This window comes from Sciurus carolinensis, chromosome 16, assembly GCF_902686445.1.
Source record: "Sciurus carolinensis chromosome 16, mSciCar1.2, whole genome shotgun sequence".
Taxonomy (NCBI): Eukaryota; Metazoa; Chordata; class Mammalia; order Rodentia; family Sciuridae; genus Sciurus; species Sciurus carolinensis.
In genome coordinates, this window is record NC_062228.1 from 39,798,042 (window position 1) to 39,821,773 (window position 23,732).

Below are 23,732 nucleotides of genomic sequence, written 5' to 3' on the forward strand. Positions count from 1 at the left end.
AGCCTTTTAAAATAAAACAGAAGGGACCAGCTAATTATATCGCTCAGCATTCTGTGGCAAACATATATTTTTTAATAAAACACTTTCCTAACCAGAGTAATCCCTTGAGATGCAAATCCTCATTTATAAGAAGTTTCCCAAAGGGAGTTACAGAGAAGATGCCTTCTAAAGGAAAGGAGACAAAGAGAGCGGGGAGGTGTTTTCAAAGAGCTTTTAAAAGATGGACTCGTTCTGAGGTTGAAATACAGATATTTTTGAAATATTAATGTTTTAAAGATGTACACTTGTGTTTCAAATATCTTGAAACTCTTCTGTTTCTGAGCATATATTTTCTTTTTTTCCCCTTTTTGATTATTATCACAGATGCTAGTATTTCTCATTCTGGAATTTTTCATAAGTACAATATTTAAATAAACAAGTGATTTTCTCAAAATGCTCTTTATCTCCTGCCGGTTATCCTGCCCTCATCTTGCTTTGTGAATAACCTGCTCTCCATTCACAAAGGAACCTCCCAGAATGCATATAGTGCAGTGCGCAGTGCTGGGTAGGGGAGGTCTTTCCTTAAGTCTCTCCTGCCCTGAGGGTGAGAGAGGGGATGTGGAGGATTTGGACCCTCCTGAGGCTGCATTGAGTATCCAGAGTGGTGGTCTGACGGGGACATTTGCATCCATGAGACTGACAATGAATGGTTAATAATGATGACAGTAAGAGCTTTTGTTCACTGGGCATTTATTCCATGTCAAGTCACAGGCTGAGAAGTTTAGGTATCTCAGGATACTGATGGGATGTGGATGTTCTTACCCCATTTTGCAAGTGAGGAAGGTGAGACTTGAGAGATGGAGAAACACAATGAGGGTCTCATGGCCCACAGAAGGGTAGGAATTGAATATGAATGGGGGTCTGTCTGCCCCAGAACCCAGCTCTCCAGGACAACCGGATAGAGCACACCATAGAATTACCAGGCACTTCCTCTAATGTGCTTCGTGCCTCTCTTCCTTGTGGGGCACTGATAGTCATTGTGTTTTCAGTTAAGTTCTGTGTCATTCAGGGTCCTGGTGGGAAGGAGGCAACAGACTCAAATTCAGATTATTCATGGAGGATTTTCTAAAGAGATGATTTGCAAAGGTGAAGACAAGCACATGAGAAAATTAATGGGATGCTCACCACTCTAAGGCATGAAGTGTTGAGATAGAAAATGGCTACTGGAAGCCATGTTGGATACACCCCACCAGACCCTAGTGGGCAAAGGTAATACTTTGATGTTGACATCTGCGTCTGCCTCCAGGTGTCCAGCAGTAAACCAGCACAGTGGCAGTGCATCTTGCAAAGCACCAGATTATGCCAGCTGTAGCAAGTGCTGAGGGTAGAGAAAGAGAAGGGACCATACCACTGTCTGCAAAGACCTTGAAGTCTATGGAGGAGCCTTAGGCCCATGGAGGTTATAGTACTAAATGACCTCCCTAATGGAAGATATAAAGGATGCTCTTTCAGAAAGTTGCAGGTTTGCCCAGTGTGTGCCTCAAAGGGGCACCTAAAATTGAAATGTTTCACTGCATGCTGCCATTTATAGTGCTCAGGAAAACTCCCAAGGCTGATTCTTTTTACTTGAGATATATATATATAATTTTTTGTATCAAATGCTTCTTAAATAAAATTTAATTGAAAAAATAGAAGAAAAAGAGAAGTCATTCATGGTCCCATTTTCCAAAGATAGCAACTGTTGATGGTTGGGTATCACTCCTTCCACTTGCTTTCTTCTGAGGCTTTTCTTCCATAGTTATGGTTCTAGTAAGTATGCAGTTTTGAATTTTGAATTTTTGGTTGAGCATTATTACCATATTTTGTCATGTCACATCTTTGATAGAGTTTTTGATGATTGCATAATATTCCATTGCATGCATGCTTAAAAATGTTTAGGTTATTTTGTGCTTTTTGTTAACATTATAGGATGTTATAATGACTAACTTTACACATAAATGATTTTTACATGTTTTAGAATCTTTCTGCAGCATGATCTCCCCAAGATAAAGGTACTAGAAAGTAAAGAACCTAGGAAAGGGCATCGCAGAAGAGACACAACTTCAACACTAACTATTCTTATCCCTTGATGAATATTCATATGAGATTCTTTCCTGATTAATAACTTTTCTAAGGGTCTTCCTCTAGAGTAGCACTAGAATAAAATGCAAGCCATATAATTCTGAGTGTTATTGTGACCACAATTTAAAAAGCAGATGAAACAGGTGAAATCAATTTTAATAATAAATTTGATCTAACCAATTTTATCCAAAATTCAACATATCATCAATATGAAAATATGAATTAGATATTCTGTATTTTCTTCATGTAAATCCTTAAATGGATTTTATACCTTATAATGCTTCTCAATTCAGAACAGACATGATTTCAGTGCCACAGAAGTTCCTCCATTCTTCTCTTACCCCCCCACCATAGAAACAAAAAGTTGTACCCCATTTGTATACAATGAACCAAAATGCACTCACTCTGTAAAAATAAAATGTTTTAAAAAAGAGCCACAGATGTGGCTAATAGCTACAGTACGGGACAAGCAGGTCTAAAGTAAGGAATCAAAAGAGATTTTTTTCCACTGTTGGCATGTTCACCTAGCTTCAAAGTCTAACCACTGTGTAGTGCCTTCACCAGCCTTGTGATCTGATGGTAGACCAGGTGGCCAGGCGCAACATGACTTCCATATCATAGCTGAGCATTTTTAACTGTGGCTGTTATTCCTACCTCAGTGCTAGCAAATCATAGGTGTCCCTTCCATCCCACTTTATTTGCTCCTCATTTCCCCAGAAATATTTATCGGGCACTTCTTCTGCATTAAGCCCTGTGCCCATGCCTAAGGATGCAGAGGAACAAACAGACCTTTCTCGTGAAATTTAATTACAGAAGTTACCCATGTTCTCAGGGTCCAGTGGAGGAGACAGATTTTAATCAAATAATTTCTCAAGGATGTAATTTCAAACTGTGATAAGTGCTGGAAGGGAAATGTCCATTTAAAAATGCTAAGCCCTGGGTCATGGCTTGGGTGGCGTGTCCATGGAGGTGTTTAATAGAGATGGTCCAGTGTCTGGTCTGGCTGCCTTGGGAAACAGTGATGTAAGAGAATGGTGCTGGGTAAGATGATCACAAGGTCCTTTCTGGTCCCCAGTGTCCATTTTCTACATTTGAAAAGTTTACAAGAGACACAGCAGCTCACCAGTTCCTGTGTTAGTGGCCAGGTCATCTATTTATGTTAATCTTCTCCAAAATGACTTGAGGCCAGCTAGAACATTGACAGCCATTTGGAAACAAAGGGCATCTCATTCATCCTTCCTTCCTTCCTTCCTTCCTTCCATCCTTCCTTCCTTCCTTCCTTCCTTCACTAACTCATGTGTTTACACAGTGAGTCTTAGGTAGTACTCTATGGGGCAGATGTCAGGCACTGCTGTGGACATTCAGAAAAGCAAAACCAGCAATCTCTTTGTCTAGACAGACTACACTGCCAACTGGGCACACTTTCCCAAAGAAGAGAACAATTCAAGGAGGAAAAATCAATGCTAATAGAACTCCTTTTCAGGTTCGGAAAATGACATTGTCCACAGCAGCCGATGCTTTGAGCCTGCGGCGGGGCAGGAAGCATGAGTCTGGATGGATGCAATTTGTGAGCTCCTTAAATGTGGCCAAATAAATAAATGAGAGGCAGCAATGAAGGTGGCTGGGTGGAGCGAGGCTGGGTTCAAGGGGCAAACTGTACCATTCCTCTTCTACCCCCTGAAACACGACTGGGACCCTCCCTATAGCCCGAAGTCCCTGGAGACAGGGTAATTTCAGCTGCACTTGATATAACCTATACATCACTGTCTTCTCGACCAGCTCTCAAATTAAACTCTGATGTATAAAGTTAAACAAAAATGAGATAAAAATTGGCAGAGGTTGAAGAGGGTCAAAGTAGTCAAAACACAAGGTAGACTATTGCTCCTTTTGATTTATGTTATTCTGTACACTTAGAAAAAATAAAATTATAAATCTCCCGGAGACTTTTTCATTGAGAATGAGGCATTACTAATTTATTTTCAATAGACTCCCAGGTTTCTCAGCTGGGAGGAGTGCCCTGACTATTGTTTCTAGTGACAAAGCCACCATTTGACCTAAAACAGGGACTGAGGTGATGTGACAGTACCTTGCAAAATTAGTGTCTTTGGACAGCAGTGTTAACAATGATGCTACTGTACCTTGCCTACATCACACAGCAAGTATCTGCTTTGCTATGTTTTATTATTCAATTCTCACACACACCTAAGCTGTAAAACACACAGAATTCATTGTTCCCCTTTGGTGGTTGAGAAAACTGAGGCTTAAAGAAATCACATGTCAGTCAGGTATAGTGGCGCACACCTGTAATCCCAGCAGCCCAGGAGGCTGAGGCAGGAGGATCATGAGTTCAAAGCCAGTGTCAACAACTTAGTCAGGCCACAAGCACCTTAGGGAGACCCTACCTCTAAATAAAATATACAAAGGCTGGGGATATGGTTCAGTGCTTTAGCGCCCCTGGGTTCAATCCCTAGTGTACCAAAAAAAAAAAAAAAAAAAAAAAACCAACAACAAAAACAACAACAACAACAAAATGCCTTCCATTAATATTAGGGACAAAGACGTAAATAAGACAAAGGTCCTCTCTTAGAGCCCCCCCATCTTCTAGTGGAAAAGGAAATAATCAAGTCAAATGATTTAAAATAAAACATGATTATAGATAGAGTTAACTGCTGTGAAGGAAATGAAGCTGAGAAGAAAATAGGGGAACAGAGGACTGAGAAGCCAGAGGAGCGCTTCAGCCAAGCAAGTGACATGATTGGATTTACATTTTTAAAGATCATAAAGGCGACTGTGTGGAGCATTCACTTAGGCAGGCGAGGGCTGGATGGATCGAGGGGACCAGTGAGGAGGAGGTTGTGGCCAGCTGTCCAAATCAGACGGACACTGTAGTAGCATGGGCCAGGATGGTGGTAGTGTGGTGGGGTGAGGAGCTACGATCTCTTCTGAAGATAAGGCATTTACCAAGGATCCCTGGCCTCTACTCCAGTGCTCTTCCTACAGCAGGCAGCCACTGCAGCCATATGCTGACCTCAGTCCACCCAGAGCAAGCTGCTTCTCCCAGGGTAATAAACAGAGAGAATGAAGACATCTGGCCAGAGGAAGTGGCACCAGCAAGAAGCAGGGGTTCCAGAGAGAAGAGAGAGAAGGACGCCTGATATTGAAGTGTGTGTGTGTGTGCGTGTGTGTGTGTGTGTGTGTGTGTTATTTCCTTGGGCTCCCCTAGTGTGACTTCTATTTCTGTCTGTCTCTCTCTCTCTCTGGTACTAGGGATTAAATGCCAGGGTACTCTACCTCTGAGCTACATCCCTAGCCCTCTTTATTTTTTCTTTTGAAACAGGATCTCATGAAGTTGCCTAGACTGTCCTCACCCTTGTGATCCTTCTGCCTCAGCCTCCTGAGTTGCTGGGATCACAGGCATGCACCACCATGCCCTACTGTCTGCCACTCTCTCAAGGTCATGATCCACTTCTCCATCATCCATCCTAGGGCCATCTGAGCTGCCCTATGACAGATGGACCATATATCCCGTTACCTGTCACAGTGGTATCTCAGTGGGTGCTTACACCCACCTGCCTGGCACGATGGGATGGAATTCTGCACAAGTGACATCTGTGGACAGAGGCCAGGAAGAGGCTTGTGTGGAAGACCAGCCTTCCATCCATTTTCTGATGCAACCTCCCTCCTCTGAGAGGCGGGATGGGTACAGGTGTGAGGGGCCTGTAGGTGGATGTTGTCCTGAGCCCTGGTGTCTCCTCTGTCTACAGATCTGTCTGAGGTTGGCCAGTGCCCAACCCTTACCAACTTTTCACGGAACACCCTCTGAATATCCCTCCCTGTTCTAGATTCTGGACATGGGGATGGGAACTGGGGAGCAGAAGACTGACCTACCCAAATCATACTCTTTTTGTGGACCCAGGTGGATGACATCTCTCATTCTTATGCGTGATCTGTTGTGGTCACTCGACTAAGTTTTGTATAGAATGTTAGCAGAAATGACATGTTCTGCTTCCTGGTCTAACCCATAAAAGGATGCCTGGGAATGCTTGTCCATGCTCTTTCTCCTTCTACCAATCGAAAGCAGATGAAGACCAGGACCTAGGCTAAGGCGGAGTCCCACAACAGAGAAAGCCTGGATCTCTGAATGACCTTATGGACATACACACACACCAAAGACTGCCAGGTAGCAAAGAAGAAACGTCCCTTGTGTTGAACATCTGCATATTCATCTATTTGTCACAGCAACTTAGTTTACTCTAAAACAATCGTGTTACTGGAGTTCACATTCACATTAAGGAGACAAGATTCAGCAACATGATTCTGGAACAATAGTAGGTGCCTTAGATGAAGAGGTGAGTTGTAGGGTTTGGACTTTCAGCTCCGAAGTCATAGGCTACAGATCCCTGGGCATGTGAGTTTTCCATCTAAGTCTTTTTCCAGAAAAATGCAGAAGAGTCAGATGGGCTGGGGGAGATACTTCTGACAGCAGATACTTCATAGTCAAAGGTTCATAAATAAGACTTAGAGCAAGTAAAGATGAGACCAACATATCAATACTCTGTAAAAAGTACAAAAGGAAAATGAACCCTAAATACCTGATGGCTTTGACTACACAGGGACAGAGGATGGGAGTTCCATAACTGCTCTCTCCATCCTTTCCTCTGATGGAGATAGCCCACCTCTGACATTCCTGGAAGAGGGACCTCCTCCCCACAGCCCCCGAGCCAGGGTGAATGGAGAATTGGTGTTGGCCTGCCTCTTCTGCTCCAGAGTAGGGCCCCACTTGTCTGTTTCAGCAGTAAGTTATCTCAGACTCAAAGACTTGATTAGAAAAGCAAAGTCATCTAGCTTTTTCCAGAGGCCTGTGTGGTAAGGAATTTGATGGTACATCTGAACAGATGATCCTTACTGAGGCTTCCAACTGTCAACCCAAGTTCCGATGTGGTCTTGGTTCCCTGGCAAGCTCAGCTGGGACCTGTGTGTTCCCACCAGGCTCTGGAGTAGAGTAGAGCAGGCAGGCTGTCACTTTCTGCATACAACTGAAGACACTGGGTCCTTGGGTGACAACTTGAGGGGTGCACTTGACCTCCAGGGTGTTTGGAGTGGTCTCCCCCTTTTGGGCAAAGACAAACCCTCACGCCACTGGTTCTTTTTGTGCCTGGACACTATACTCCCTTGCTTCTATATACCTTAACCCTAACAAGTGGGGCCACTCTCTGGGTCCCCCACAGCCAAGCATGATGGAGCAGGCATCTAAAAACATGGCTTTCAATTCCAGCCCCTGTTTTTTATTAGTGATGTGACCTCAGCTCTCTTAACTCCTGTCTCTTTCACAACTGTTGTTATTAAGTTAATATTCATTGTTCATTAGGTAAATATTGTCCATTGTTGAGTCAAGTTGTATACTAGTGTGCTTTGCACTGTGTCTGTTCTTATTTTATTTTTCCTAAGGTCAATAATGGGCTCCTTTCCATTTGCTTGCTTTACTTGGTACATGTGATGATGTTTTCCCACACCCACCTACAGTCTCTCGATACAATTTTCCACAAGTACGAACATAGCGGTAGCAGCATCCCCTCTGCAGCCTCTGATGTTCTAGTCTGGTTCCTGCTGCTCAGGTGACTGCAAACCTATTGTCCCCTCTAACTTTGGACTTTCCTTTACCTCTGTCAGTCACTGGAATGACTGCTTCCTAGAGTTTTCAGCTTCTCTTCCTTGATTTAATTCTCCCTGCACAAGACCCAGTAGCTGTCCCAGAATGTAGTGGTGATGTCTGGGTTAGGCTGGCAGGACAAAAAAATTCCAGCCACTTCTCTTCTGGATAATCATATCCTAGAAAAAGAACAGCAGTGGCAAACATGAATAAATAAAATGAGGAATGCTGAACAGAAATGCAAAATCTCCTTTTTTATGAAATCAGCAGACAGTCATAGCCCAATATTGCAAAGGGTGTAAAATGGTCGAGAGAGAGAGAGAGAGAGAGAGAGAGAGAGAGAGAGAGAGAGAGAGAGAGAGGAGAGAGAGAGAGAAGAGCAAGCTCAAGGACCTCATTATTATATGACTGCAGCAGATGAAAGTCATTGTGCCAGTAGAACCCCAAAGTAGCTCAGGAATCAAAAAGAAAGAAAGGAAGGAAGGAAGGGAGGAAGGAAGGAAGGAAGGGAGGGAGGGAGGGAGGGAGGGAGGAAGCCATATAAGCAGGGGAAGGGGAAGCCTGGTAAGACATTGGTTGCAACTCTTCGTAGGACTAGGCTTCCTGGTCCCTATTCATGAGCCTGTAAGTCCCTCCCTCAACCTTTCAGAAACTGGGAAGTTAACCACAGGGTGTGGGTAAAGTCTGCTGTTAAACAGGCTCCCAGTTCTTTCCTTGATCTGACTCACATAGTAGAGGCAAGTCAGGAGGCCATATTTTCTTCATTGGACTGACTGTCTGATTTTAACACCTGTACAGATCTGTGAACCTCAACCACAACCAGAATAAGATGAGTCCATCGTCCCTCTCCACCAGCTCCCTTTATAGACACAGCTCCTCCATTCCACTCCACTGACCTATTCTCCATCATTACCATGTGGTGTCTCCGAGAATGCTACATACATAGAATCATATACTCTGAACCCTTTAGAGACTGACTTCTTTCACTTGGCATAAAGCCTTTGAGATCCATCTAAATTGTGTCAGATATTAGCAATGTGTTTCTCTTTTATTTCTGAGCTGTGTTCCATTGTATGGGATGTTCCAGTCTGGTTCCTGAGCTGTGTTCTGTTGTCTGCTTATCCATTCTCCCCTTAGATGACATTTTAAGTTATTTCCACTTTGACAATTAGAAATAATATCACTATAAACATCTGTTTACAGGTTTTTGTGGAAAGATAGACTTTTATTTCACTTGGGTAAACACCCTGAAGAGGGATTTCTGGTCATATGGAAAGTATATATTTAACTTTATAGGAAACTACTGAGTCCTTTCCCAGAGTAACTGTATCATTTTTCTTTCCTATTAGCAATGTATGAGAGTCCTGTTATTACACATCCTTGCCAACATTTGGTATTGGCAGCATTTGAAAAATATTAGTCATTTTAATAGTTGTATAGTGGTCTCTCATTATAGTGTTAAGTTGCATTACCCTAATGCCTAATTATTTAGAACATTTTTCTTGTGCTCATTTGCCTTAATATAAGTGTCTCTTCAAGTCTTTTGCCAATTTAAAAAATTGGGTTGTTTTCTTACTTTTGGGTTTTGAGAGTTCTTTGTATATTAAGGTTAAAGTCTTTGTTGAATAGGGGACTTGCAAATACTTTGTCCTGATCAATAGCTTCTCTTAAGCTGCCATTTATGGAGCAATAGGTTTTAGTTGTGATAATGGAGGCCATCTTTAGGCTTATTCCCATATGCACTTACTGAGCACCTGTAGTATGCAAGTTGCTATTGCTTATCAAGATTTGGTTTTATAAGACTGATGGAAACTGGTATTCAGAGAATCATTTGATAAAGTCACTGCCCTTCTCCCAGGAGAGAATGTGTCTGGTTTAGACCCAAAGCCCTGTGAGAAGCTTGGGACTTGCATAGATTTTTCACATCCTCCACTCTCCTTAATTTCAAAACCATGTAAGAGAATTAGCCCCTGAATACTCTGTCTTACCCACACTCGTGTAAGTTGTTTTCTCCCTCAGCACTGGCCTCCTGAAGCCTACCTTGCCAACACATCAAAGCTCATCTTGCACAACCCATTAGGCCCAAAGAATTCCCTGACCCAAAGCTTCTGTCTGTTACTGTGTTTGGTGATGCTTTTTTTTTATGTACCTGTTAGGGTTTTGAGTATTAAATAATAGGAAGTATGTAAAAATGCTCAACACAGAACCCATTAGAAAAATATGCAAATTGCTGCAAAACCAGAACTGTGTCTCCAAACCCTGAGAACCCATCAACTTAAGATTCCCTGTAAACCTACTTTAAAAATCAGGGTCTAACAAAAGACTTTGAAAGATGCTTTTAGAGAGAGCACACCGTTCCCTGTGTAGCCATCCTCAGTCATGACAAGAACACTTTCATGGAGGTCTCCTGAAGACAGCATCTCTGGGCATACGAGAGCCACTGAGGATGGAATTTCAGACACCTCAGCAAACCAGCAGAAGGAAAGAGCTGAGTAGTAGGCCTTGCATATTCCAGTGTCCCACCTTGACACAGTAGGACAGACCCAATCGCTGGCCCACCAGGGTGCCCCCAGCTTCCTTTTCTAGAACCAGGACAAGCAGAAAGCAAACTTAGTTCTGGAGTCCTGTTCAGCAGGCCCTGTTCCCCAAATGTCAGCTCCTAATAGGCAACAGCTGCCTCTGCGGTTTCTTCTAGGCAAGTGATTCATGTCTTTGCTCAGAAACGATAAGCAGAACAAATGTTTACTTAGACATATAACAGAGGGACAATTGGAAAACAGGAGACTGGCAACTGGAAATATTTTGCTGCTATTTGATCCATGACAATTAGTGGGAATTAGTCATATGGGCCAGAGGCAGAGTGGGGGATAGGCAGATGGCCTTCCTGGAAAAGGAACAGAAGGGAACACAGAGAGCAAGACTTAGAAGTTTGCTCAGAGTGCTCTTGAGTTCCCTCTGTCCTCCTAACGGTGACATTCCCTGACCACCTGCCTTATTTGATACCTGATTGGGCTCTGTAGGTCAGAAGTGAGTAGAGAAGAGAAAATTCTACACACATGTGACTGGTGCCTTTAAAATCCATTACTAATTTTTTTTACACTTTCAGAAATAAAACTTTTAGTAGTTTGGCTTGTACATGTGTGCATGGAAGAAAAAGCTCTTTAAAAAAACTTCTAAGCACACACATTAATGAATTTTAATCTTTGGGATGGTGGTCCACATATTTGACTCATCCAGAAAGACTCATACACCTTGAATGCAGAACCTAAAAATGAGACTTTTGAGTAGGATTTGCAGCCTGATTATGTTTATATAATTTAAGATCTTGCATCCTATTTAATACATGTATACACTCCTGTAGTTGCTCTCAAATTTATTATTTAGTAGATATATCATAAATATTTCTATAAGAAAAGAGAAATGTCAGATATGTAATTCAATTTTTTTTTGGCCCCAGAGAAGGAAATGCAATATTTTTTATGAAAAAAACTTCTCAATCCATTTGGTGATAAACTTCTCAGATCATTCTTGGCAAAGAGTCAGGAGGAAAAATAAAGACTAAAGCTCCCAAGCCCCACTCCTTCCTGACCTCAGGTTAGAGTCTTTAAGGAGAATAGAATTTAAAACACAAGCAAGGCAGGACCTCTGGAGGGTGAGCAAAGTCATGGACAAGCTTGGTTGCAAGAGCAAGCACGGGGCTGAGCAGGGCCAGGGGCTGTTTTACCAGCAAACATGAGTAGAGGCTAATTTTGAACACAGAGGGTGAAAAACTGGACTTTCCTTTCACATGTGGATTTTCTGAAAATATTCTTGAAAGTGTGTTAGTGGGGTGACATGCTCCCCTCCCCTGGCCCACAAGCACTTCTGGTGGGAGTCTCTCTGTTTGGAACTGAAGCAGAGGGTTATGGGAGGAGCAGAGGGAGTAGGGAGCTCAGCAGAGGTGGCCTTCTGTATGGAAGCAGATACCTGATGCTCTGGTTGGTCCTCTCTCCGTTTTCTTTTTCCTACTGATGGCGTGCTAATTTTCCTTTGAGAAAAGCACATCCTCATTGGATGAGTGAATAGGATTAAAAATTTCTCCCTGCCTCTGCTGTGTCTTAGTTTCTGGGAAAATCTATGATCCAGCTTGAATCAGTGGGCAAGCCCCAGCCTCTGAGGCTGGTACCCACCAGGAATGGTCCCTGGCTCAGTCAGAGTTGCTGAGACTTGGTGTAGGACCTGTAACAGAATCTCCAGGGCACAGCAGCAAAGCTTCCTGCCACAGTCACTGAGATGAGGGTGTGCTCCTGGGGTTGCTGCTGGACACTTGCTGCTCCACGTCTAGCCATGCTGAGACCCTATTCCCATGATGTAGTCTAAGCCCTCGGATCCATTCGTGTTAGATCCACCCTCAGACATCACAGTTGACTCCGTGCCGCTCTAGTTCCAGCCTTCTGTTTGTCTTCTTGATTTGCCACTTGGAATGTTCGGAGTTATCACTTATACCTACTTCGGCTGAAGGCAGAACTGTAGGAAGCACTGGGAGATGATGGCAAGATTTAGGTTGGACTTTCTGACGCTGAGGATTCTGGGAGGAACGATGGGCTCTCAGGGTAGATGCTTCCTTCACATCCTCCCTGACAGGTCCAGCACTTGCCTCCAGCGATGGGGAGAGGCTCTGTGACTTCCTGAGGGAAGTCACCACAGGAAGCCCTTACATCTCCAAGTTCTTTCTCTGAAGCCCACATTTACCTCATTGGACTGGCAACTGTCCATTTGATTCTCTGTCCTCAAGAGTCACCTTGGAGTCTTCCTCTGATTGCCAAGAGGCAGCCTGAACTGCAGAAGCCAGAAAGCTGGACCCCCCTGCTCAGAACCCCAGACTTCCCACTGTGCCCATAAATACAGCCCTAGGGTCTTCTGCCAGGGGGCCACAGTGCTCTCAGGCTGATGTCCTCTGATCATGTCACCCAAAACTGGCGCAGGTCAACTGACCCGTTCAGGGAGGTGAAGTATGGAACTTGTGAGGAGGAATATGAGGAGGCTGGTGGGATAAAACATCACTTCTCATTCTTCCCAGGAAAATAATTTGTACTGGGCCTGAGGTCCCTGCATGTACTTGATCCCAGAGACTCCTGGGACCCTCTTCCTTCCTCTCTACATGAACATTTGCCCTCCTTCTCTCTGGAATAATCTGCCCTTCCATCTTCTCCAAGTTCATTTATGTTCATCCTTTTCAAATTTCAGCTTAAGTGCTCCTTCCTTAAGGAGGCCCATCCTGCCTCCAGAACAGGCCAGAACACTCTGCTACAAGTTTTGTTCATTCATTCCTTCATTATTATGCACATATTTATTACTTATGGGTGTTTGTGTTTGAAATATCACTTACTTTTTCCATTGAATGGCAGAAATGGCACTCAGCTGGCATTCTTATGTACAAATAATTGACTGTCTGCCACTGTCCCTATTGCTGCATGAGGACAGACCTGCCCCTCCTGCATGGCACCATCTTCTGAGCATCTAATGTAGATATGATGGGTTCACAGTGACTACACAAATCCATCTCTCTGATACTTCTGACAAGTAGTTCTTTTTTCTCATCATTTATGTCAAATCTTGCTCTTCTTGGACTGATATCTGTGGCCATGACTCACATCTTCAATGGGAGGAAGATCAGGAATTCTCCAGAATAGGCATAGCAATGAAAAGCCAGGGCCAATGACGTAGGCAGAAGAAGGTCTGGTTTGGGAAGTTGTGGTGTTGGGGCAGGTCCCAGAGTTGCTAAGCTTTTTCTTCTTGGAGGCAGAGACAGGGATGTTGACAGCTTCAAGCCCTTTTGTAATGGAGGAGTTTGCTTCTGGCCCTAGGATGCTCACTGCAATCTGGAGCAGTTGGTGCTGGGACTTGTCCTGCAGAGGGTTAGATACTTTGAAGTGCCTGTCTCCCTGCTGCCTCATGGTCCAGGCAGAAGAAGAGACACTGATGCATTTTGATTGATACCAGTAGAGATGATGTAGATTTTATTAGAAAGACGGAATGTTAAATGGACAGAGCATTATCAGAGCTACCCAAGTCAAGTACCTGGGTCATAAATCCACACTGAAGGTATACAGTTTAACAACATAGCTGCCATGAGCAATTGTGTTTGTGTGCATTTGTATGTGTGTGTGTGTGTGTATGCATGTGCATGTGTGAGAATCTCATTATATATTTGGAATGACCACTTTTTGGAGGCCTCTGAACATAGTCTTATAAGTCATCTTCTGGAGTCAGGAGCAGCTAGAGGCTGGAAATGTGCATACTGGTAGGTTCAGCTCTCTTGTCTCATCAAGAAAGCAGAGTCCTGCCTCTTGCCCATGGTGACACTATATATCACATAAGGATTAATCCAAGATAGACTGGAGAATAAGAATGTCTATGGGTCCTTCTGCTGCCCAGGCTAGGTCACTACATACCTGTCCAGGTTTTTAAACAAAATTTGTTTCCCTTTTTCTAAGTTTCTAAAATGTTGTCCATTTACTCTGAGAAAATATGAATTGTAACTGTGCATCCAGATTTTTATTAATAAATATTTTGCAGCAAAATCGTGAACTTGTAATTTATTCACTTCTATATATTACTTGAAATACATCAAGAATATTTTGACTGGGTGCAGTGGTATACTCATATTATCCCAGCTACTTGGAGCCTGAGGCAAGAAGATCACAAATTTGAGGCCAGCCTAGGCAACTTAGACCCTCTCTAAAAAAAAATGAAAAAAAACCAACAAAAAAAAACTGGGCATGCATCTTAGTGATAAAGTGCCAGGATTCAGTCCCCTGTACTGCAAAAAATTATTTAAAATGTTTTTAAATAATTAATAATAATATTAAAAATAATAATAATGTCATTATTCTCCAAAAGTAGACTCTTAGTGGTTGCATAGTATTTCTTTATTTAACAGGTTCATCATTGGATATTTAAGTTGTTTCAATTATTTTATAATAGAAAATAGATATAAGTGAATAACTTAGTATTTAGGCTTTCAGGAGTCTGTTTCTCCTCCTAGGAAAACTTTAAGATCTCTGTTTGGTCAACTGGGAAAGAACCTCTCTTGCTCAGGCTTCCGATCATGTCATTTGGATATTTGAATCCTGCTGTACCTGGACTTGCATCTCTTTGTACATCAATATGGATAGCTAATCTTGTCACCAAAATTGCCACCAAACTTGTGTCTAACATAGGCATGAAGCACATACTCTCAGGATTTGAAGGAGATCAACCTACACATCCAGTATGTAGGTGTCTTCCACAGACACAGGAGGCCATTCATTATCCAATTTGAATCTTCTCTGGTGTTTTGGGCAAGCTACCTTTGAAGTCATCCCATTTCCTTTTTGAAAACTCTGAGTGTTAGAAAGTTTCCTCTCTTATTAGTTAAAATGTGTTTTCCTGTACTTTTCATCCACTGATAATGATGAACGAGTATACTTATTGAGGACAGCCAATTCTAATAATTCCCTCTGCCTTGCCAATAAGGGCTAGAGGTAACCCTAGTTGCAATGCACAGCACTTCATGCAATGCACCCCCAAAACTCCACATGAAGTTTCCAGTTCATGCACAAAATGGCTTTCTCGTGCAGACCTCTCCTTGCCAGCTTCCCTTCCTTCAGGATGGGCTGAGAGAAGGCTTATTCAGCACGAAGCTATCTCAGCCACAGTTTAGCAAACGTCTGCGGAGTCTTTAAAGCAGTTTCGATCATAATAAAAATATTTTAACTTATAACCCCAGAAAGAGATAGGCATGGGAGTCTTTATAAAGCACGGAAATCCAGATGAGCATAATTTGAAAGTAATTTGAATTGTAATGAGTATTTTTAATGTAAACAGGCAGAAGGAAAAACTTGCTAGGCTCTGATGTAGCTCATGCACCCAAATACATGTCTTTTGATAGAAATATTAATGTGTTGGGGAGCGTAAGATGCTGCTAGCATCAGTAGCATGAATGAGAGAGAAAGGACATTTTCTGTGGCTGCATGGGGGGTTTCAGTAGGAAAAGAAAGTCATTGTGCTATGTGACCTGTTGTCATTGCAGGTCTAGCTCCTAAATGGAAACCAAGGACAAGATTTGGCTGCTCTTATAGTTGGACAAGAGGGATAATTTCTAATGTTCTATAGCACAGCAGGAAAATTATGATTGAAAACAATTAATTGAATATTTCAAAATAGCTGGTAGGAAGGATTTTGAAAGTTCCCAACACAAAGAAATCATATATGTTCAAGGTGATATTGCCCCTATCTCATTGGTGCTCATTGTATACGTCAACATCTCTCACACTGTACCCTGTAAACATGTACATTTGCTATATGTCCACTAAAAGCAAAAATATGCCAGGTGTAGTGGTGTGCACCTATAATCCCAGCGGCTTGGGAGGCTGAGGCAGGAGGATCATGAGTTCAAAGCCAGCCTCAGCAAAAGCGAGGCACTGAGAAACTCAGTGAGACCCTGTATCTAAATAAAATACAAAAAAATAGGGCTGGAGATGTGGCTCAGTGGTCAAGTGCCCCTGAGTTCAATCCCCAGTACAAAAAAAAAAAAAAAAAGCAAAAATATATTTAAAATAAAAGACTTAGAGGAAGTTGAGCTAGGAAGAGTTTCTAGGGCCAGGGAGGACAGAAATCCCCAAACATCAGGCATCTGATAACATCCTCCATCTAACATCTGTGTTTTCTTTTATCTAATGCATTTGTTCAAATTGCTTCATATTCTGTACTCACACACGTTTGTTTAAAAGGAATCCTTATATCATGGCCACAGATGTAAATACATGATCACTTGCATTGAATACAATGAAAACAAGAAAACACCATTAAATGCTAGGTAAGTACTTTTGTTTGCTATGGCTCTGAGCCTTAGGTATTCCAATTTTTTTTTTTTTTTTTTTTTTTTTTTTGGTGGTGGGTAGTACAGGAGATTGAACTCAGGGACACTCGACCACTGAGCCATATTCCCGCCCTATTTTTATTTTATTTAGAGACACAGTCTCACTCAGTTGCTTAGCGCCTCTCTTTTGCTGAGGTTGATTTTGAACTCTTGATCCTCTTGCCTCAACCTCCCAAGCTGTTGGGATGTTGCATGGGACAAATGTGTGCCTGCATGGGTTTCCATTTTTGTTGCAAAAGATGAGCAAAACAGGAGAATGATATTAAAGATGCTGGGCACCTAGCTTGATGTAATCAGATGGGGTAGAAAGAAAAAGAACTGGACAAATTTCTCAATCCAGAGTTAACTGTTGTTGAATGAGTTGTTTCAGTGCCACTTGGAACTTTTTTGTGGGGGAGGGGTCCTGGGGATTGAAGCCAGGGGAGCTTAATCACTGAGTCACATCCCCAACCCTTTTCACTTTTTATTTTGAGATGGAGTCTTGCTAAATTGCTTAGGGCCTTGCTTGCTAAGTTACTGAGGCTGATTTTGAACTTGACATCCTCCTGTCTCAGCCTCCGGAGTTGCTGGGATTACAGGCATGTGCCACCGCGCCTGATCACTTCAAACTTTTTCAGCTACCTTGATTATTAAATATCTCATATTAATAAAGTCTAATTACCTCTCTTAACAGATGGGAAGATTGAGAAGGGGAGAGGGGAAAGAGCCCTCTGGAGGCTCCCATAGGTTTCTAACTCCCAGTTTCATGGTTCCTCTTGTTTGCTCTCAATAACTGTGCTGTTCACACCATGAGCTCTTAAACGAGTATTGTGGTCCCTAAATATGGATTGCTATGTGTCCAGGGTAAATCAGACCAGCTGTCACATGCTCCTGGAAGAAGAGGCAATATAAAGGTATCACGTCTGCATACAACACCCAGGCTGGGACCCTGCAAGGAGTAGGCAGCAGTGCTAGACTCCAGGGAGCATCCATGCCTCATTTCAAAGGCAAGAACACTCAGCTCAAAGCACAACATTTTCTGGCTCCGAGTTTGGCTCTTAGAGTGGCAGCTGTTTCTACCAAAGCAAATGTTGAAAATCTGTAATTTTCAGAAATAATCACCAACCCTCAGAAAAGATGTGTTTACACCAAAACTTCTCTGTGTGTTCATCCTGTGTTCGTTCAGCGTCTTGTTGCGATTTTCTCTGCACTGTATTTTCATGCTTCCTCCCCGGCAATTTCTTTTTGCCAGGGAGCATCAACATGTGCAAATGGATCCTGACTAATGTCCAGCTGGGCTCCTCCCCAAAAGGAACCAGATAATTTTGTGTTGTTTATCACTCCTACATTTTTAAAATCACGTCTATGCTTAAGTGGAGAGTAAACGCTCAGCTCCAGTGGCTGGTCCCTGGAAAGCTGCAAGGTTTTGCTAGTTCTACTTCAGGTGTCTTCATCGGTCTTGAAACTGGACCCTGCCAAAAAGATAATTAAAACTGCAGCTTCCTGGGCCTTCCCCAGAGTTATAGAACCTGCAGTGTGAGATCTCCTGAACTCTACATTTGATATGGGACTTACAGGCCCACCCACTCTAGCCAATGTCTAGATAGTAGCTCCCTCCTGGACAAAAATTCACTCTCTGCCTGACATCCATCCACCCACCAGTCAATCAATCAATTGATCTTAATGGAGTACCTCCTGTTTGTTGATATTTGTTCAGGTCTCTGCTACAAGGGAAGAGGTCCCCACTTTGGGCTTTCGAGGCTCATTGGGAAGGTAAGGTGTATACCTGCGATGACTTATCAAAAGCAAGACAAATAATAATGGAAGACGATTCCGTAAGACGTCTGCCAGCCACGTGGCAGACCTGGTTCTGTTCATTTGCTAACTCACCGTTCTTTAGCTGTTGCTTGTGTGAGGAATTGACAAATAATTTTTTATATTTTTATGAGTTTGGGACATCAGGGAAGCCTGTAACATATGGTCTTGGCTCTCTAGGGGCTCACGTTCAGACAGGGAGAATGACTCTTGGAAGAGATGCAGGAACAATACAAATCTGAGTGTGACCCCACTCCCTGAAGCTTAGGGACAGCTAGTGACCCTGGGGGCTGGCATCCCAGGCAGTGAGTGGTTCTATCACTATCTCTTATGAGACCGACCTGTCCTAGGTGGTGTGTTAGTTTCCTGTGACTGCTATACCAAATTACCACAGGCTTGGTGACTTAAAATTATATACATCCTTTCTCTCACAGTTCTGGGGGCTAGAGGTCTGAAATCGGTATCACTGAGTCCAAACCAAAGTGTCACATGGCCTAGCACCCTTGGGAGTTCTGGAGGGCGGGGATACTGTTTCTTGCCTCTGGCAGCTTCTGGTGGCTGCTGGCATTTCCGGGCTTGGGGCATCTTCAAATCCCATGACCTTCTCCTTTTGTGTATGTCAAATCTTTCTTCATTTCCCTCTGATAAGATCACTTGTGAGTACATTTAGGTCCTACCAAGATCATCTTTTCATCTTAAGATCCTTATTTTAATCACATCTATTATGATCCCTTTTCCTGACAGGATGACATTCACAGGTCACAAGGATTAGGACCCGATGTCTGGTGGGCTGCTGTTCTGCCAGCCACGTGTGGTTCCTTGGGCATAAGGCAGAGCCCGGCCTTTCAGATGTTCTCTTGAGTATTCACTTCACAGACGAAGTCTCTTGTCTTCTTTCTACCACTTTTTGGCAACTTCCCCAGGACACGTGTTCTTCTTAGTAAGGAAGAGCTCAGGGTCACAGATCAGGTTGCAGCTTTGTGGCCTCCCCGGGAGACAGGGCCCAGCCCAGCCCCACCTCCTCCTGTTTGCTAGAGGTTTCTGAGAGCTAATGATCACCTTGTAGCTCCTCGGTATGAATGCCTAATCATTCACGAATGCCTGTATTCTGTGAACAGAAAGAGGGTCACAAGTCAAACGTACACCCAGGGTCAGTGCAGAAACACAAAGGAGATTAAAGGGACAGAGAGGTCAGGGCAGGCCTATTCCCACTGGTGGCTAACCTAGCAGAAGTACAACAGGACAAGCAGGCTGCTCTGGCCCTCTGGTCCTCCCAGTGCCTTACTATTCTCTGCATGAGACATGGGACCATTCACAGAATTCCTTCTACTGTGTTCCAGGGACTTCATGCCACACCCACTAATGCAAACTCTATCCTCTGCGACCCCAATTCTTGCTGAAGTATTACATCAGTGCAGTGATTCCTGTTCTCAAAATATTTCATAGGATGCCCACGGCCATCCAGAAGCCAGTCTTAAAAATGCTCATTTTACAGATGAAGGGACGGAGGTCCAGAGAGAATAAGTGGCTCAAACTGAGGATCCAGGAAAGAGAGGAAGATTCTACTGTGGAAACCCTGCGGGATTCTTTTCCCAGTTGTCCTACCTCAAGGACTGAGCTCCTGTTACAGGGAGACTATGTTTATCCACAATCTGGTATTGCATAGAAGGGGAGGAAAAAGGCCAGCCCTTGTTTTTTCTGGACACATGGGGCCTTGATATCCTCCAAGTCCCTGAAGGACACTTAGATAACTCACTTACTCCAGAAGTCTCTGGCCACATTTTGCCTAGTGTCTTTCTGGGAGAGTCCGTCTGGGATCAAGGGTCCTTGGGGGAGGGTTTCTGTGGATCCTCAGATGGTTCAAGTTTTAACTCAGGCCTCTTCATTTTATCCCCAGTCACAAGTCCTCTTTAAGGGCTTCTCAAATGACCTCAATGAAGCAAGGATCACAGGGGTCTGCCCCAGAGAGACTCATCCTTCCCCCCAGAGAGGCTAATCACATTATAGAACCCAGATTCTGTTGCGATAATGGGTGTTGGTGGAGGGTTTGGGAGGAGGAAGGAGATTTGCCCTACTCATTCCCCTGACCCTATCTCTGTCCCTCAGAACCAGCCCCAGTTGCCAAGATTAACACTCCAGGTGAGTTGGACTTCATGACTTGCACACTGTGGTCTTTTTGCATTGGAACTAAAATGGACATCTCGCTCTAGCCATGTCAGTCACCTTCTTACTGGGGATTTGGGGTTAGGACAGGGAAGACCTGGGGCAGGACCAGACTTCTGGCATCAATGTGGCAGGGACAATACCTTGGGAGCCATGAATTGCTATCCTAAAGAAGTAGAGAGATCTCGTCTGCAGAGGGAGACAGAGGGAGGCAGAGGGAAGGGAGATGCCAACCTGGCTGTTTTCCCAGTTCCACGTTGTGGGTCTGGAAGGCAGGGCTGTCCTTTCTGCCTTGGGTTCCCTGAAAACCTCTGCTTCCTGTCATCTGCATTTGCTTAAGACCAAATGAGTGGTTTCCACTCCTTGCAGCATCACAGCCCCCTTCATAGGCTTGGTGAGTCCCCAGGACCATGTGTCAGGGGACAGCTGCTCCTCCAACTTCACTGTGGCCCATGAGAGGCTTGGGCAGGTCTGCCTGGCCCTGACATCTAAATCACCCCATCCTGAGGAGAAGGTCTCTGTGGGAGGGTTGAATGGCATAGACTTTGAGGGCAGAGCAGGATACTTGCAGGGAGAGAGGAGGGATGAGAATCATCCCAGAACATGTGACTATTAGAGGAACAGATGGGGTCAGGAAGGAATATCCTACCAGCATGTTAGGTCAGCATTGTGCCAGCTTTCCCCTTGCTTTGACGCACTCACATATCAACGTTCCTAAAGGGAGGATGACATTGCCATTTGGGTGAGGAAATGGAGGGCAGAAATTGTGTTTGTTTCCATAACAAATCGCCACAAACTGGGTGGCTTTAAAAAGCACAAATGTATTCTCTCACAGTTCTGGAGGTCAGAGCCTGAAATCAAGGTGTCAGCAGGGCCTCACCCCCTGCAAGGGCACTGGCAGAGAATCTCCTCACCAATTCTGGTGGCTGCAGGTATCTCCTGCCTTGTGACTGTGTCACTTGAGTCTCTGCCTCCTTCTTCTCAAGGTTTCTTGTCACCTCAGTGTTCTCTCCTCTTTTGTCTCTAAGAACATTTGTGATTGGATATAAGGCCCATGTGGACAATTCATGATGATCTCACTCTGAGAGCCTTCACTAATTTCCAGACTCTTTTCCCAAAAAAGGATGTGTTCACAAATTTTGAGGGTTAGCATGTGGATATGTCATTTGGGGGCCCAACATTGAACCCCCTACAGAGAGATTGGATGATTTTCCACCGTCGCACAGCAGGTAGTGTCTGAGACCCAGAAGCAGCCCAGCCCGACTGCTGTGGTATTTGCCAGACACAATATAGAGATGTGGGAGGAGGTTAAGGTGGGGACAGAAGAGTGGGAGGGAGGCGAGGGGAGAAGAGCCTTCTACCTCTGGACATTCCCTGCATACTCTGGGAAAAACTAGATGCCATCCATTTTATACTGGATCTATGGTTCTTAGAGAAAAACCCGCAGGGGAGTCCTTGGGATTCTCTCTGTATTCTTCTTGTACTTTTCTTCCACAAACATTTTCCCATGCACCATGTTTTACCCTCTCAGGAAACACCCTACAGATTGCAGTGGGCACATTGCTGGTGACGTGGACAGGCCCCAGAAGCCCCTCGCTCACTGGAGAGAGCTGTCAAAGCGGCAGGAATTTGTTGGTCCAAGATGAGAGCTTTCTCTAAGGATGTGCTGGGGGATGGGTGGAAAAAATGGGAGGAGAATTCCCGGTCCTTTGCTAGGAGAGGAGAAGCTGTCCCTCCAGGCTGGCCAAGCAGGAGAGGCACTTCTGCTGATACTGATGGCAAGTCCCCATGATGCTTGATGTGGGGAAAGGGAGGTCTCCCACCCCACTGCATTTCCACCTCTCTGGACTGGGTACACCCTGCTTTGACATGCCAGGTGACTGAACCTATCCGTAGAATCCACATGGGGAGCTTTACCAGGGCTCCATCCCTACCCCACCACCTACACACGTTAAGGTTTTTGCATGAGAAGCATGAGTCCAGGAGGGCCCTCCAAAGCCCTCTGCACTGACTCCTCCAAACTCCTCCCTGCTTCACACCTGGCCTCCCCCTCCACCCTCAGCCCTCCCTCTGGGTGCCTGAACCAAGAAAATGCACTCTTCCACCCAAACTGGAGTAAATCATCAAGTGACATAGAAAGTTCAGTTCAACACTAGCAAAAATTGAATTTATCTTGGAAATGTTTTATTCTTCCAAAAGTTCACTTTGGCAAAGTCTAATGTACAGAAAAGCATGAAATACTACGGCTCCCGAGGAAGTGCGTTCTTCACTAAGCATTAAGCCGCGGGGTCCGAATCCTGCCTCGCTCCCTTCAACCACTCTCTTTAACTCAAATGCCCATCAATGTCCCTGCTAAATGGGAGTCTCGCGCACATCGCATCTTATCATAATGTCACAAAACCCATAGAATTACAAATCAGGTTTAAGGCAGAAAACATGACAGCCAAATATAAGTACACCAAAAGTACATTAAGTATCCGTCTTCATTTATCCTCCCCATTCCAAACTACCTCTCAGCTCAGACCCGCTCCGCGTAGCGCTCAGCTTGAGGTAGCCTAAGATCCATTTTAGAGTGGACTGAAATATAAATGACAGTTCACACTGCACATGAACATAGACAACTGTATAAAATATTTAAATAAAGACAGGAAAGAACAGAGGATTGCCGCAAAGCCTTTGGCAGACCCAGCCTTGGGGAATTTAGCAGCTTGAGATTCATTACAAATTTCATCTTTAATGTTATTTTTAGTTCAATATTTTGTAGCACTCAGAAGTAAATCTTGGTGTGCTGTCTTCTCTCCCCTGGTTTCCTCTCCTTTGGTGTCTGATTCTTCAGTTTTACTGAAACCTAATACGGTTTCAATAAAATTGATTTGTGACGTCGTAATGCTGTTTGTTACCGTCTCCTGTTTCTTGATATAATGGGGGAGAAAACTATTGCATGATTTGGCAAAGTGAAGCGGATTGCTCTTGATTGTAGAATAAATTGACATGAACCTGGAAACCACCCCACTACAACATGAAAACTCTCCATTTATCCTTCCTGTCTGAGCACCTCTAAGGTGGCCTTGCATTATAGCCCTGAGTGCAAAGGAAGAGAACTATCGCCTCAATTATGGATTC